The sequence below is a fragment of the Armigeres subalbatus genome, chromosome 2 (assembly GCF_024139115.2).
Source record: "Armigeres subalbatus isolate Guangzhou_Male chromosome 2, GZ_Asu_2, whole genome shotgun sequence".
NCBI classification, from domain to species: Eukaryota; Metazoa; Arthropoda; class Insecta; order Diptera; family Culicidae; genus Armigeres; species Armigeres subalbatus.
The window spans coordinates 64,109,735-64,126,327 of record NC_085140.1 but is presented as its reverse complement, the minus strand read 5'-3'; the positions used below and the strand labels follow the sequence as shown (position 1 = coordinate 64,126,327).

The following is a 16,593-nucleotide window of genomic DNA, read 5'->3' as shown; positions in this document are numbered from 1 at the left end:
CTAACCGTCACTGCGGTGCACAGTGGAGTGCTTCATGATTAATCGATCAACTCAGTCTTTAACTTTCATAACGAGTTTATTATTTACCCGGCCGCCGTTTCGACAAGGAATTTGGGTCCCTTCAAGTGACAAATATCTTTATCGTTTGCAATCTCTAAAAGTTATCTGATTAAACGTAACACCAACTATGGCCTTTTAAGTGCTATAACTTTGGATGATTTATTCTATATTGCGATTCATGCGACAAGATGCTTATAAGATATAATATAATATTATAAATCCGAAAATCCCAGATGTTTAACAGAATAATTATTTAAAAAGTGAAATTTAAAACACGCATAACAAACAAAATCAATAACGATCGGGAAACCATCTATAAAAATCTTTATGTAATGACATTATGATTTTTGTTCTTATTCAACAACAATGACGGGATTTCTCTTAATGAATATCATAATTTAATCTACCTTTTCATAAATTTTGCTCATATCCAATTCAAACAGCCTGCCACTGCGCACAGCGCTTAACGACGACCGGCCCCGGTTGGGTTGACTGGGCTTCGAAAGGTGCGCCAGTGCTCAGATGTGTGACGACCTCGGTCGTTCGCGGGTGGCTTTCGTGTGATCGAGGACCCTGGCCTGGAGTTTGTTGCAGTGGCTGGTAATTGCAACCGTCGCCGCCGTAGTCGCGATCGCGGTGTCATTTGTTTGGATTGGGTCAAGAATTTATGAGTGACTAGTGTGAAGAGGGTCAAGACAAGCGCATTCTTGGACCATGTGATCCTGTGGTGCAGTTCGGGAAGGTTGATTTGAATTTGTGGGTCAAAAGTGAGTGGGCAAGTGCAGAACGGCTTTCATTCATGATTTTCTTCTTGAAGAAGGAAATAATATAGAAGTGAAAATTTGTCGTTAGTAATCGTATCAACTCATGTTTAACGTTGCAACAAATCAGTTTGAGTGGATTTTTGAAATCGAAAACGTTGGCGTACAATGGAATTCTGTGACCCGACTCGGTGACTGATTTTTGAAAGGGGACAGGATACTGCAGAAGGTCAATCTGACCAACTCAACCTAGCGCAACAAGGTATGTTCAGAACAATCCATCGCGTTCAATGTATTACAAAACACTTCTAACAATGCACTTAATCGGTATGCTGTGAGAAAACAAACAGACCATAATTCTCACACGGCACAGAATGTTTCCCGCATCTGTCGTATGTTCACAAGAAAAGCAAATAGACGGTTGTCAAGATTCAGGATCGGTATGTGACAGTTCCACTCAGCTTCCGACCCAAAGCAGTGAAGAGTTGTAATTAATGTTACTTGCTAGTTGCAGCGACGGACGCAGTCCAATCATTAACCTCAATGTTCTCATTTCCTTCGCGACTGGTTCTGCCAGTTGAGTTGGTTGCAAGTCCGCCAAGGAGAGGACCTGGGATGTGGTTTCCTGTCCGCGTGTTGTTCAGTGCCCACAGATAAAGAGCGCACAAGACACACGGCTAGCAATGAACACTGCAGCGGTGGGCTTGGCTGGACCGTGCCTTAATGGTGATCTTATTTTTATCGTGCTACCTTGGGCATAAGACCACGGCTGCATATATAAATGAAAGCATGGATGAAGCAATTTGTTTCTATTAAATTTATCGCCTGTAGGTTGGTGATTGCGTCGTTGACTTTCTATAGTTGCAATACAAGAGGAAGCAGACGGGTGATTTATTAATCCCCTGTAATCGATTTTTAACTTCCGCTAAGAATACATTTAAGTGTTAAATATACCTTTTTGACTCGTTATTTCATTCCTATTCAGGATTTATGAAATTATTTTGGCCAAACATATAAGGGGAATGATGGCTTTGACAGGTTTTGTTCTATTATTATCAGGGGGTTTATTATGACTGATTATGCGCAAATTTGGCCTAAACATTCTTTGCATATCAAAGAATATTGTGGCCAAATTTCATAAAATGTGCTCAACAATAACCCCCCAAACAATAATAGAACGAAACCTGCTAAAGCCGTCTTTTCCCCTAGCACTTTTTCCTAAAACCTGACTTGCGCTGGAGGTAAGGTTGATAATTTTGGTCGCAATCCGGAATAATAGTTCCCGGAGTAAGTGACTTATTTTTGATTGTTTATGATACAAAACAAACAAGGCTAAAAGCAATATGCTCGGAGGCTTTCAAGCTCCATGATTTTGCACTTGGAGGGACTCGAACCTCCTACTCTTAAGATAGGCGTGATAACCCCTACACAACAAGACCACTTAAAGATCACGTTTGCGGAAAAGCCATCAGAATCCGAGTACCAACCTCCACCGCGGATGTTCTTTAATGCAAATTGAATATATTTCGGATGCTTGGTTTTTCCAATCCAAGACAAGGGGATTCTTTTCCGCAAATTTCATATCAATTTGTCCATATCGAAACATGTGCTGCGTATATGTGCAGTCAAGATATTTAATAAAAATGTATTTCCATACGGCCGAGTCGAATAATATGCAAATAATTGCAAAGGAATGTGTTATGTAGAGTATTCGGATCTTCTGATCAAATTCAGATACATTTCGTAATGCTGGCTTCCAGAGGCAAGCGTCACTTCTTGATTTATTCTGAAACCTGGCCTGCCACGCCGAAACTTCATAATTTTGCAAAACAAGACCATGGTGATGTGTTCGGAGGGCATTTCTTTCATCATCTGGTCACATTCCGGAATATCTCGAAATGCACCCCGGGGATGAGTGATCACTTTACGATCGGTTTTGAACCTTGACTTGCGGTGTATAATTGCTTATTATTCTACAGAACAAGGTCATTAGGAGGAGGGCCGTTTGTCCGGAAGTTTTCGGGCGTAGGCCACTAGGCCGAAAGTTGTTTGACCGAAAGATGTTTGGCCGAATATGGCATTAGGCCGGAACTCATTTTGCCGAAAATGTTATACAACCGTTATCGACATACGTCAATAAAGGACATACAGCAGAACATTTGCCATTTGGCCGAAAAAGCCATTTAACATCTTTTGGTGCATAGAAAAAATCGAAATTTGTGCTATCCCATTTAATTCCACCACATTGTCATATTTAAAGGTTTCCACGGCGAATAAACATTTCTTAAAATTCTATTTCTAATGTTCTGCTACTTTGAATCTAAATCCGTAATGAAAGACCTCATCACTTTCCTATTTCGCCTTGCTTATTTCCGACATATGTTCTTGGAACCTTACATCTATTGATTTCGGCCTATATATGTTTTGTCACACTGGTAGCAACTTATTTTACAAACGCCTGCCTTATTCAACATCTCTACTTTATCCTTTGTGGGACGCAATCAAGGCTTGAGTTGGTTGCTTATGCTGGAAAATACTAGATCAATGCTGAATTACTTTAGTCGATGGCGTAGCTGATTGGTGATGTGTTGATCATATGGATCTGAAACACGGAGACGAGCCAGCCTCGGACTGAAAGTCTCCCTAATAAAGACACAAAAAAAAGATCTGAAACTCTTTCCAAAGGCCCAACGTTTGGTGTCTGTGTTGTTAGTCGGTTCCGGCGTAAGGTCCTTTCCTTCTTGTTGATAATTGCTCGTATATTCCTTTTCTGGTATACACTGATCTTAGCTGTCTGCTCTCGTTGGAGCAGCACTGCGCAATGCGCAATTCACCACACTAACCACCGGAAATAAGACAAAAAAATAGATTTTAATATATAATACCAGATCTTTTCGAATCTTTTCCAAAAAAGTTTAGCCAAATTTCATTTTCCCATACATATTTGTTCGGGAGACACTTTACAGAATGAACTTCAACACCAAAAATGAAATTTAAAAGCTACAATCAAAAAACTACTACTGGAACTAGCTCATTCAATGTATATGTTAAATTAACAAATTAACGGCTTCACGAAAATCACGAAAAAAATTTTGAGGTCTTGTCCGGCTTTCCGCCACTGTGCACCGCTTCAAATGGCTTCATGTCAACAGAAACAAACGTCCCTTTTCAGGGCCACCAAATATTTTGCTAGAAGAATGAATATAGGGTAAATCACTACTTGGGCCTATCGACCCGATTCCCGGCTCACTGCACAGAAAACTAATGATTTATACTGTTAGGAAGCCGTAGGTTTATGATTGATCATTTTTAAAAAGTCTCCCATTTATCATTCACAATACTCAATATATTTTAACCACTTGTTTTACTTCTAATTGATCCAATTGTAGAAAATAAAAATGTAGATTTCAAAACTTTGCTCTCCGTTGCCACACCACTGAGCCGGAGTGATTCTTTCCACGTTTACAAAACGGTATCATCAAATAAACACCTACCTGAAAATCGTCACAGTGCTCGATACAACCCTTGCTTTAAGTTGTTAATCACCACACTATAATTCTAAACACACGCACTTCAATTCTTCCTATTAGTTCGTTTCACTACAACTTATTTAAACATATTAGAATACATTTGAAAATTTATTCTCAAACCGAACAAAAAATCACCTCGGCCCAAGAACTTCTAGCCGCACCGTGCTGCCAAAAGGCCAGAAGTATGAAATTGATCCTTCATCGTTAACAGGAAAACTGTCTAATACGTTGAAGCTATCATGTTATTTATAATTCTCTCGATTTCAAAAGGTGAAAAGAATATTGTTTTCAAGTGTTTGGAAGAAATTTGGATGAGTAAATATATCTTCTCAACCAAATAAAAAGGATTATGAATAATACCATCTGGCAGCTTGTTGTCGTGAAACGAGCATATTTTTGTTTACGTCTCATTTTCTACCGTCCCGGGAGAGAATGAGAGTAAAATGTTGAGAGATCGAGTAAAATTTTGTTTAGGCCGGGAATTGGTTTTACGTGTGCCGGAATGGCAAATCGCTATGACTGAAATGAGTGCTGCACCTCGTTATTTTAAATCAAATAAAAGCTTTTTTGAACGATATTTAGCACGAATAGCTATTTTTTAAGCAGAAGTGAACCCCATTGCTGATTATACAGCCCTCAAAATTCAGGGAAAGTTGCTTCCTGTCATAAATATCAATTAAATTATGCAGTCGTACGCATGTTAGGCCGGGAATGGGGTAAGAAACCCTATTCCGAGGTGTACTTGATTTTCTGATATCCCATTTTATATAGTTTAAGCAGTTGACGATCAGATCTCGTTCGCAATAGACGTGTTTTGTTAGATCGGAAACTATTTTAAGGGCTGTAGTTTGAAGCTAAAGTGCTTTTGCGCTGCAAAGCAAAATTGGACAAACCCTAGAGAATAATGGAAGGTTTAGTGAAGAACTCGCTTCTGTTCAGGTTCCCGGATGGCATTGGCGTAACTAAGGGGTGCCCAGGGGGCCTGGCCTTTCCCAGACCCACTTGTGACCCCCCCCCCCCCCAGAAAATTTCAACAGTCATAAAACAGTGTATCAAATTCCTATGAAGTCCAGATGATATATGTTCGTTATTCAACAAAACTCGGCCTCTTAACAACTTAACAAATATGTCTGTCCCAGTCTTACTGTTGAGATCGGAGAACGTAGATCTGAACAGATACAAAGTTGTGGAATAAGGATGAATAGTTCTTTTACAGACTAGTTGAATGATAAGTGATGAACTTATAAAATAATTTCAAAAAATCACTCTTCTTCTAATTGGCATTACATCCTCACACTGGGACACAGCCGCCTCGCAGCTTAGTGTTCATTAAGCACTTCCGCAGTTATTAACTGCGAGGTTTCTAAGCCAGGTTACCATTTTTGCATTCGTATATCATGAGGCTAACACGATGATACTTTTATGCCCAGGGAAGTCCAAACAATGTTCAATCCGAAAATTGCCTAGACCGCCACCGGGAATCGAACCCAGCCACCCTCAGCATGGTCTTGCTTTGTAGCCGTGCGTCTTACCGCAGGCTAAGGAGGGCCCCTTACTTAAATCACTCTAGTTTAAAAGAAATAGTTGAATGATTCCAAGATTTGTTCATTTTAGGCTCCTTCTGCATTCCCACTAACTAGGGGAACTGTTCCGATCTCCATCTCACTGAACATAAATTTATCTCATCGCAAAACATAGAAGTGCAGCACCAATTTCGTCGCTACTTTTTATCAACATGCGTGTTCACTGCTGAAAAAATCACAAAAATAAGAAGCAAATCAAACTGCTTTCCATTGCTTTGTTTTTGATGAGATGAATTTCTAAGCCATGAGATGAATTCCAGGAGCAGCTCGCCTGTGCGTAATTAAATTCGTTTTCAACTTTGACAAAAACCTAAAAGAATTTCTCACAGAATATTGTAATTCCTATTAAAAACCATAGTGAGTTCGGATCTAAATCCTTCCGGATCTCAATGTTTTTTCAATAATGCTTAAAATATTTCCAGAATCATAAAACAAAGAAAAAATTCTAGTCAACCACGAGACACTGAATACGGCCTCACAGTTGAGGTCGAAATACGTATCTGCAAATATCACAAAACGTAGTGGAATAAAATGGAAAGTACTTATCTCGTCTCAGACGGTTAAATACATTCCACTAAAGAGAGCTTAAAATTTTTTTTTAAGAAAAAATTGACAAAAATCTCGCAGAATCTAAAACATTAGTGCAGATATTAGGATACTTCAAGTAGTATTTATTTGGTAGACTCAGTCGTGTATGACATTTTGCGAAGCCCCAATTCTTTAGTATTAAAATATTATGATCATAAACTCATAATAATGAAGATTACATTTAAATTTCCCCATAATATCAGCAAATCATCTTCGTTTCTACGTTTATTCATTCATTTTTATTTATTCAGTTGACATCTAAGCAGATAACACTGAATCAACAATTTGACGCCACAATACACGGTTCGAGACCGCATCTCTCCATCCACGAATGCGCCCTACGCTCGCCAAGTCGTTTTGCACCTGGTCTGTCCACCTCGCTCGCTGTGCTCCACGCCGTCTCGTTCCTGCCGGATCGGAAGCGAACACCATCTTTGCAGGGTTGCTGTCCGACATTCTTGCAACATGCTCTGTACATCGTACCCTTCCGACTTTAGCTACCTTCTAGATACTCGGTTCGCCTTAGAGCTGGGCGAGCTCGTGGTTCATTCTTTGCCACCACACACACCGTCTTCTTGCACACCGCCAAAGATGATCCTAAGCTCCCGTCTAAGTAGTCCTCCTCGAGCATTGTCCATGTTACATTTCCGTAGAGGACTACCGGTCTTATCAGCGTCTTGTACATGACACATTTGGTGCGGTGGCGAATCTTTTTCGACTGCAGTTTCTTCTGGAGCCCGTAGTAGGCCCGACTTCCACAGATGATGCGCCTTCGTATTTCACGACTAAAATTGTTGTCAGCCGTTAGCAAGGATCCGAGATAGACGAATTCCTCGACCACCTCGAAGGTATCCCCGTCTATCGTAACGCTGCTTCCCAGGCGGGCTTTGACGCATTCACCACTAGTCCAACTTTTGCTGCTTCACGTTTCAGGCGGGTGTACAGTTCTGCCACCTTTGCAAATGTTCGGCCGACAATGTCCATGTCATCCGCGAAACAAATAAATTGACTGGATCTGATGAAAATCGCACCCCGGCAGTTACTCTCCGCATGACACCTTCTAGCGCAATGTTGAACAACAGGCACGAAAGTCCATCACCTTGTGTTAGTCCCTCGCGCGATTTGAACAAACTGGAGTGCTCGCCCGAAATCTTCACACAGTTTTGCACACCATCCATCGTTGCTTTTATCAGTCTGGTAAGCTTCCCAGGGAAGCTGTTTTCGTCCATAATTTTCCATAGCTCTACGGGGTCTATACTGTCATACCCAGCAAACACAAGATCATATATCATAGCGAATTAGTGTACAAAGTGGAGGTCATATACGCACATTTTGCATGCAGTCAAATGGAGGGATACGCCTATATCGGCTCCACCATGTACACTTATTCGCTAGCATATGCGATTTTGTGTTGACTAGGTATGCCGCCTTGAAATCAACGAACAGATGGTGCGTTGGGACCTGGTATTCACGGCATTTTTGGAGGATTTGCCGTACAGTAAAGATCTGGTCCGTTGTCGAGCGGCCGTCAACGAAGCCGGCTTGATAACTTCCCACGAACTCATTCACTAATGGTGACAGACGTCGGAAGATGATCTGCGATATCACTTTGTAGGCGACATTAAGGATGGTGATTGTTTTCACACTCCAGCTTGTCACCTTTCTTGTAGATTGGGCATGTAACCCCTTTCTTCCACTCCTCCGGTAGCTGTTCAGTTTCCAAGATTCTGACTATCAATTTGTACAGGCAAGTGGCCAGCTTTTCCGGGGCCATCTTGACGAACTCAGCTCCGATACCATCCTTACCAGCTGCTTTATTGGTCTTTAGCTGTTGAATGGCATCCTTCACTTCCCTCAAGGTGGGGGCTGGTTGGCTCCCATCGTCCGCTGAACTGACGTAGTCATCTCCTCCGCTGCCTTGACATTCACTGCCTGTACTCTCAGCGCCATTCCAATGTTCCTCGTAGTGCTGCTTCCACATTTCGATCACAACACGTTCGTCGGTCAAGACGCTCGCATCCTTATCCCGGCACATTTCGGCTCGCGGCACGAAGCCTTTGCGGGATGCGTTGAGCTTCTGGTAGAACTTGCGTGTTTCGTGAGAACGGCACAGCTGTTCCATCTCCTCGCACTCCGCTTCTTCCAGGCGGCGTTTCTTCGCCTGAAAAAAGCAGGTCTGCTGTATCCGCTTCCGTCTATAACGTTCCACGTTCTGCCGAGTACCTTGCTGCAGCGCGACCGCCCGCGCTGCGTCCTTCTCCTCCAGAATCTGTCTGCACTCTTCGTCGAACCAATCGTTCCGTCGACTTCGTCCCATATACCCGACGTTGTTCTCCGCTGCGTCGTTAATAACTGCTTCGACTGTATTCCAGCAGTCCTCAAGAGAGGCCCCATCGATCACACCCTCTTCTGGCAACACTACCACGAGATGCTGCGCGTAAGCAGTGGCGACATCAGGTTGCTTCAGTCGCTCTAGGTCGTAGTGCGGCGGTCGTCGGTACCGAACATTGTTGATGACGGATAGTTTTGGGCACAGTTTCACCATCACCAGATAGTGGTCAGAGTCGATGTTATGTCTTGACGTCGATAGTGTCCTGACGTCGATAGTGTCAGGGAAGTGCCGTCCATCAATCAGAACGTGATCGATTTGTGATTCGGTCTGCAGTGTCACCACTCCAGGTGTACCAATACGGAAGGCTATGTTGGAAGTAGGTGCTGCGAATTGCCATATTCAAGTTTTCGTTCGTTAGCCGGTGAGCGCTGAACTTCCCAATAGTCGCTCTAAACTCCTCCTCTTGGCCAACCTGAGCGTTCAAATCTCCTATGATGATTTTGACGTCGTGGCTTGGGCAGCTGTCGTACTCACGTTCCAGCTGCGCGTAGAATGCGTCATTATCATCATCAGTGCTTCCGGAGTATAGGCTATGGACGTTGATTATGCAAAAGTTGAAGAACCGGCCTTTGATCCTCAACCTGCACATTCTCTCATTGATCGGCCACCACCCGATCACGCGCCTTTGCATATCGCCCATCATTATGAAAGCTGTTCCCAGCTCGTGTGTGTTGCCGCAGCTTTGGTAGATGGTATGATTACCTCTAAACGTTCGCACCATTGATCCTTTCCAACAAACCTCCTGCAGCGCTACGATGCCGAATCTACGGTGCTTGAGCACATCGGCGAGTATGCGTGTGCTCCCGATGAAGTAGAGAGATTTGCAGTTCCACGAACCGAGTTTCCAATCGCTAGTCCCTTTTCGTCGCAGTGGTCTTCGCCGATGGATCCGTTCCGTACTCTCTTGTTGATTGTTCGTTGCGTAAGTTTTTTAAAGGCTGGCTTGCAGGGCCGGACACCAAACCCCCTAAATTTACGGAGAACCATGGTGCACAGTTTCATTCAGAGTCCCTTGCTTGAGCAGACGCTGTTGTGAGCCGATCCTGACATGGAGAACAGACGCTCAATAAGATTTGCACCTCCGGAGAGGAGTAAACCCCTCCTTCCCTGTCAGCATACGACCATAGTTCCCACCGGGGTTGGTTACCCGATCTTCCCTAAGGTTGCTCGTATCCCGGCCAGCACCACTGGGAGGTAGGGATAGGAGTTGTTGGGTAAGAGGCTAAGGACCGCGAGATGGGGTCTTTTTTATTCCTTCAGGTACGCGAAGTACCAATGGTACGCTTTACCCAGCATTTGCCGTGCCATTGGTACTTCGCGAAAACATATAAAGTTTTTTTGGTCTAGCGATCACACCACCTCAATAAAACCATGTGCATCCCAAAAACCGCGTGAATCCTGAAAACCGTGCGGATCCCAAAATTATCGTAAAACACAACTATGTACATCGAACATAGATTTCTGATAGTTTAGTGATTTTAACATGTTTCCGGACCTTTTTATGAAACTGCGTAAAAACTTTTTGAAACATCTGCGTAAATAAAGCCACGTAAACAGCGACCCCAGTGTGATAGAAAAACAGATTGAATATAAGTGGAACATTCAACGCGCCTTTGCCTCCGATTTTTCTGAGTTTCCTTTTTCGAATTGGTCATTAATACAAATTGATATCGCAATATGTTTTCAATATGCATTTCTCAGTTATCATAACGATAGCAGCTTTACATCAAACTATGCTGTCGATTATCTAAAGTGAGTTATTTACGAAAATTAAAAGCAATCTGCAAACAAAATAGGCTGTTGTTGTTATGAATGCTCATTAAAATAATCTAATTGAATACTCATTTCAATAGCAAATTAAGAATATTATGATATCAAATTTGATAATCATGTTGATTTCATTGACAGCTACATTTGTTTTTAGTATGATTTATGTTAATCCATATAAAACGAGATGAACTGTAGCAAAAAAATAATTGACATTATGAAGGCAAATTTTTATTTTAATGTGATTTCAAACTTTGCTCGGGTCGTTAATCAAACCGGGTTTTCGAAAACGGAACTTCTTTCTGAATTATTACTGCCTACATACTAGCACCATGTCAATTGTTACTCGCATAAGCTTATATACGACCCCCCCCATTCAATGCAATTCAATTTGACGTAGGACTACGTCTGTCTTTTCTATATTGGGGTACACTTTGCGAAAATCGGAGACCGTCACGAAAATATGTAAGACTTTGAACGTTAATATCTCAGCCATTTTTCGATGGATTTCCAATATTTTTGGTACTTTCGATCAAGGAGTCAACGTTTCATTGTATTCGAAATAGAGATTCAACTATTAAATATTGAGAATTTACAAACAGTTTGATAATAGTAAAATAACCAATCCCTTGCATGATCCACAGACATTAAAATCAAGCAACTTGCGGGTTTGGATCTAACCCTCAGTTCGAACAAGATTCTACGCAAAGAGACGCAGCGCTCCGGACACAGCATATGTTAGCATATGTTGCGATCCCGCGTGATGCAGTGGCGATTCTAAAAATTTATTCCAAATGGTGGCGTCAGAGCGAAAAGTCATCGAGTGGCCGTTAGACAATAACAGCACGAAGTGAAATTTTATTGCATGGTTCCGACAAGCGTTTGGAAATTGGTTCTTCTCAGGACCGAAAGGGTTAAAGATTGCAAAAATGGACTGTTTCGGTGCCATCGCCGTGGTAGCTTAATTGCTGTTAGTGATTTCATCCATTCAAACAAATTTATTGCATCATCTCCCTCCGACGTGCGCTTGTGATTGTGCTACCGAAGGGCAACTTTCTGTCATCTCCAAACGATTAAGTTTTGCACTTTGAAGAAAATTCAACTCGGAATAACCTTCTGTTGTACGATTTTATTTCCAATGACTAACAGAAACATAGCCAAACAATATTTACTTGTCATAAGACGAGTTTGTACAATCCCATTAAATTCCACCACTTAATTGCACCTTGACAAATACGTATTTCGACCTCAACAGTCTTATGACAAGTGAAGACATTCCACTAAAAAGCTCAAAATATTTTTTCTTAACAAGGAATATTGCCAGAAAATTTCATTTTCCGCCGAAGACAGCCCAATTGATGAAGACGCCATCTTAGTGTAAATTTTCGTTTAGCTGCTTTAGTGTTTGAAGTGGCGCATTATTAAACAGTAAATGATCCTTTCAGAATCGTCATTGTTGTCTAAACGGATAATTCGAAAACTTAACCCGAATAGTTTGTTTGTCTGGGTGAAGATTTTTCCCAACGGTCAATACCTCTTCTTGAATAAGTAGTTTTAGTCCTGAAAAGGACTGTGTATAATTGATTCTTGAACTTCCTCTCACTTTTCCCCGTCGCCATAGAAAACGATACACGTATGTTTCCATCGCGGGCGGAAATCGAACGTTGCAAATCACATGCGTTTGGTTTTCCGCCGCTTCCGATTCTGCTTATTTTTTCTGTATCTCGGACATTTTTGAGGATGGTGTTTTCTAGGATTGTGATGTTCTCTACTGAAAGGCAGACGAGTGGCTTCAGCGGCGAAACGACTAATGAGTCATATTAATCCCTTTTCCACGATTGACAGACATAGTCTACCAACTGGGAGCTACTACTCGGCTTCTTGACTCAGTTGACCTCCGAGCAGTTTTCTTAATGTTAATAAAGAGACACACATTATGATGACAAATACCATCCATATAGCTGGTTCTAAGTCATTTTTGCGTACATCCCGATTGGGCTACACCTTTGATTTTTTTCAAAACAGATTGTCAATTTTATTTATCCAATATTAGATTATTTTACTTTTTGAAAACCGAGAACTTTCTAACATTCATAGTCGTTTGAATTTGGGATCTTGTGAAAAAAACACAGAAAATTCAATTGATAAATAAAATGCTTATTTTTTTTCATAACTGCTAAGCAGATTTATTTCCTTTGTGTAGGAAAATTATTGAACTCTTCTAGTGGAATGTCATCACATGTCGTAAGACAAGCTTAGTATTTTTTTCATTCAATTCAACCACGTTGTGATCTTTACGGATATGTATTTCGACTAAGGGTATGCGATAACACACTTTTTCCTAACGAAACGAAACGAAACGAAATTTAAAATGTCTATGTTGATTCGGATCGAAACGAAACGAAATAAAGATTTCTTTCGATATTTCGAAACGATACGAAATCAAGGTTCATTAAATTCGAAATTTTTCGAAACGAAACGAAATTTTAATTTTTTTTTCCGCGGAATTTTTTTAAAATTATTTCACATTATGTACGCAATTCTGATTTCACTTTTTCGAAGTCGAATAACTGTTTTACGACCAAAAGAGTTACAATAACAGTAAAGACAATCTGTGATAAATCGCCACATTTTCACCGCATATACCATTGGCGATAAGACAATACCCATGCATTTGTGCCGCTTTCAAAGAAATTCATCGTGGAGCGTGTGTTACCAAATCTGATCAATTTTATATCAGTTTTTTATCAGTAAGTATATAAAAATAAAGAAATTGTGGGATTTTTCATATACTGATTCAAATTTCGTTTGAAACCTTAGTTAACTTAAGAATTATGTAATTATGCTAAATCATACTTCATATTGTCTTGTCAGCGTGGACTAAGTTCTGACTTAGTAAAAATTAGAAAATGAATGCTTAGATTTATTTTTTATTTGGTGGGATACTCAATTATATATCCACATCTGCCAGGCGTATACGCAGATAGAGAATTGATATTACTAGACCAACATTTTAAAGAGCATATCAGCCAAAATTTATTCCTTCTTATTCTTTGTCTACATATATAGCATACATTTGCGCACCAGAAGAATCCTGTGCACCTTTCTAAAATGTACGAAGATATGTATTTCAGATTGAATTTAACAGACCCATAGTCTTATATACAATCAGCTCGACAAATTGAGCTATTGTCTGTGTGTTCTTGACTTATGAGAACAGCTGTTATGGTCAGTATAAGTTGAAAGCAATCCTTAGTAATTTTAATGATCTTTCAACCCGTTCTGAATTTTATTTTTGCAAATTCCGTGCGAAGATCTAGAAATGCTCACAAATCTGCAATGTTCCTTACATACAGCGCCGTAGCGTGCCAAGTGCGTTGGCCAGGTTGGCCTCCGCTAAGGGCGCCAGTCTTTAGGGGGCGCCGAAATCAAGGATTTGGGATGAAAAGGGATGAAAAGTTAGCAACAAGATTGTCTTCTTTTTTGTTGCTGACAAAATTTTTCGGATCTTTGTCATTATTATCTCCGACAAAAACAAAGCTTTGTCGTTGGTTCTCTTTTGTCGCTTGTTTCGCATGTGCATTCCAAAAAAAATGATTCCCTGGTCCTGAGTTAAATTTTCCTTAATCCAAACAGATCCGTTGGCGATTTTGACCACCAACCAATCTACACACCATACAGTTATTTTTGATTTAATTTGTCCTAACTGGGTTCAGTGGTCCAAAGCTACATTTTACTTGATCCAAATAGGTTCAATGGCGACTCCCGGCCACCAACAAACCCACTCCAAAAAATGGTTTTCTTATTCGACTAGATCCGGTAGAAACTCTGACTTTCAACCATCTCACCCCAGAGTGAAATTTTATTAACTATTAACCAGAAGTGGTTTCAAAACACCGTCAGACCCACTCCAGAATTGGATTTTCCTTGACGCGAATAGGTCCGATAACGATTCCGATAATCGACCGACGCATTCCAGAGCTGGATTTTATTGACCCAACTAGACCTAGCAGTGCGTAAGCTCTGAAAAAAACATTTTAACTGAACTTCCAGCACGGCTCTAAAAGGTCGCTTAAATAACTTGTGAAATAATCAAAAAAAAGTATCACCAAATGGAAACAAATCTTAGATGGACATTCTGCAATTCAAATGAACTTCAGGAACAAAAGTTCTTGTTCTCTTCACAGTATTGAATGATGTTTAAAGCATGTTTAAACCTTCTAATTTTAGTGTTGATGCATTTCAAATTGTTGTTAAATTTTCCCATTTTTATAATCAAAAGAGGGGTGCCAAATCATGGTTTCGCCAAGGGCGCTAGCAGTCCACGCTACGGCTCTGCTTACATATTGTGCAAATAGTCAAAGAAGAGCTTATTAGCTTGATTAACTGTACACATCGTAGTTGCTAATCATGATTGGCCGAGAAACAGCAAATATGCACAGCTCACCAATTGAATAATATTCTTGGGATACAAAAAAGTTATTCTTATTGTATACTTGCTTCGGTGTTTCCAATTCATGACCAATAATGACGCTGGTCACGTGCTTATAGTCAACTACATACGAACTACATACGAATTTGTCGACTAAGAATGAGGTTATGTAGTAAGCGTTAATAGGAATATTGTATAACCTAAAGTTTTGAAACCAACTTTACGATTATGTTCAGCGGCGCAGCCAAAATTTTTGATAATATAAAGTATGGTTTAAGTTTAAATTTGTTTCGATATTCCGCGGAATTCCGTTAAATTTCGTTTGAAGCTAGTTTTTTCTAGCGAAATTTTTGTAATTTTACGAAACGAAACGAAATCAAGAAATCAGATTTCGCCATGCTCAAATTCCGCGAAATTCCGCGGAATTTCGTTTCGTACCACCTGAAACGAAATTTTTCGAAATACCGCATATGCTTAATTTCGACCTCAACTGTAAGGCCGTCTTCAGTGTCTCGTAATCTTGACTTTGTCATCCCAACTTGTTACATTATTGAGAAATAAGTGGAATTTGGAAAGTTTTTAACTAAGAATTTTCGACGTATAAACTCCCCAATACCGAATTGTAATTGATAATTAGCTGTTGCTAGCATCGTTCGTAAACTCAATGATGGAAGACTATACTTTTAATTTGAATGAAATTCGAGCCTTTTTCCAAAACCAGTGTTGGAATATAAAAAGAACCTTCCCAAACTTTTAATAATATATTGTATTGATAAATTTACCAAACATCGCGGCTCAATAAAACATCCATCGATTTCGAAACGACCAGGTGATAAAGATGCTAATATGCTACACACTTTCTGATCACGGTTGTCCCCCATTCAGCATATTATCAGCGCGCAATCTGCTTCTCCATCCTATGCTCTATTGAACAAATGTCAACCGCAGTCCGGTCGGTGCGGCGATAACTGGTCGAAACAGTTATCATGAACACTCCAAGTCCAGGCTGCACCTGAGCCGGGGAATTTTGATACCAGCTTGATGCTGCTGAGATAACCAAACACGAGGGATCGCCCCCTGGATCGCTTGATGTCCGCTTCTAGTCAACGGCAAATGTGGGTAACTGTAAAAACATGTGGCCCAGTATGGACCTCGTTCCGTTCGTCGCCGTCGTCGTCGCTGCTGCTGCCGCCGCCCAGTTGAGATCGAACACATGCTGAAGATGGGATAAAACAACAAACGTGATACCCTCTCTCGAGCATAGGTGTTATACATACATATTAGACCTCTTCATGTTTTTAAAAAGTATCAAAAATTCAACCGGTCAGCCAAGAATCACAATTCTTATGCTAAAATAAGTCTCCTGTCAAATTTTCCGCTAATTCGGATAAAATTTCGAGGTGGCTCAAGTCGATTTAGTGTTTTTGGGCTATTTTCAATTTTGGAAAAAATCTAACAAGAGATATAAACGTCGAAAACT

General features: G+C 40.6%; 1 protein-coding gene across 1 annotated transcript in view; it reads left to right on the top strand.

Annotated features, from left to right (window-relative positions):
* The first annotated feature begins 594 nt into the window (after nt 1-594).
* The window catches only part of LOC134208757 (SEC14 domain and spectrin repeat-containing protein 1-B), a 123,556-nt gene continuing 107,557 nt past the window's right edge, over nt 595-16,593 (top strand). Inside the window, exon 1 of the mRNA XM_062684655.1 lies at nt 595-1,083. The gene's annotated coding sequence lies outside the window, so the exon portion shown is untranslated. The remainder of the gene's footprint in view (nt 1,084-16,593) is intronic.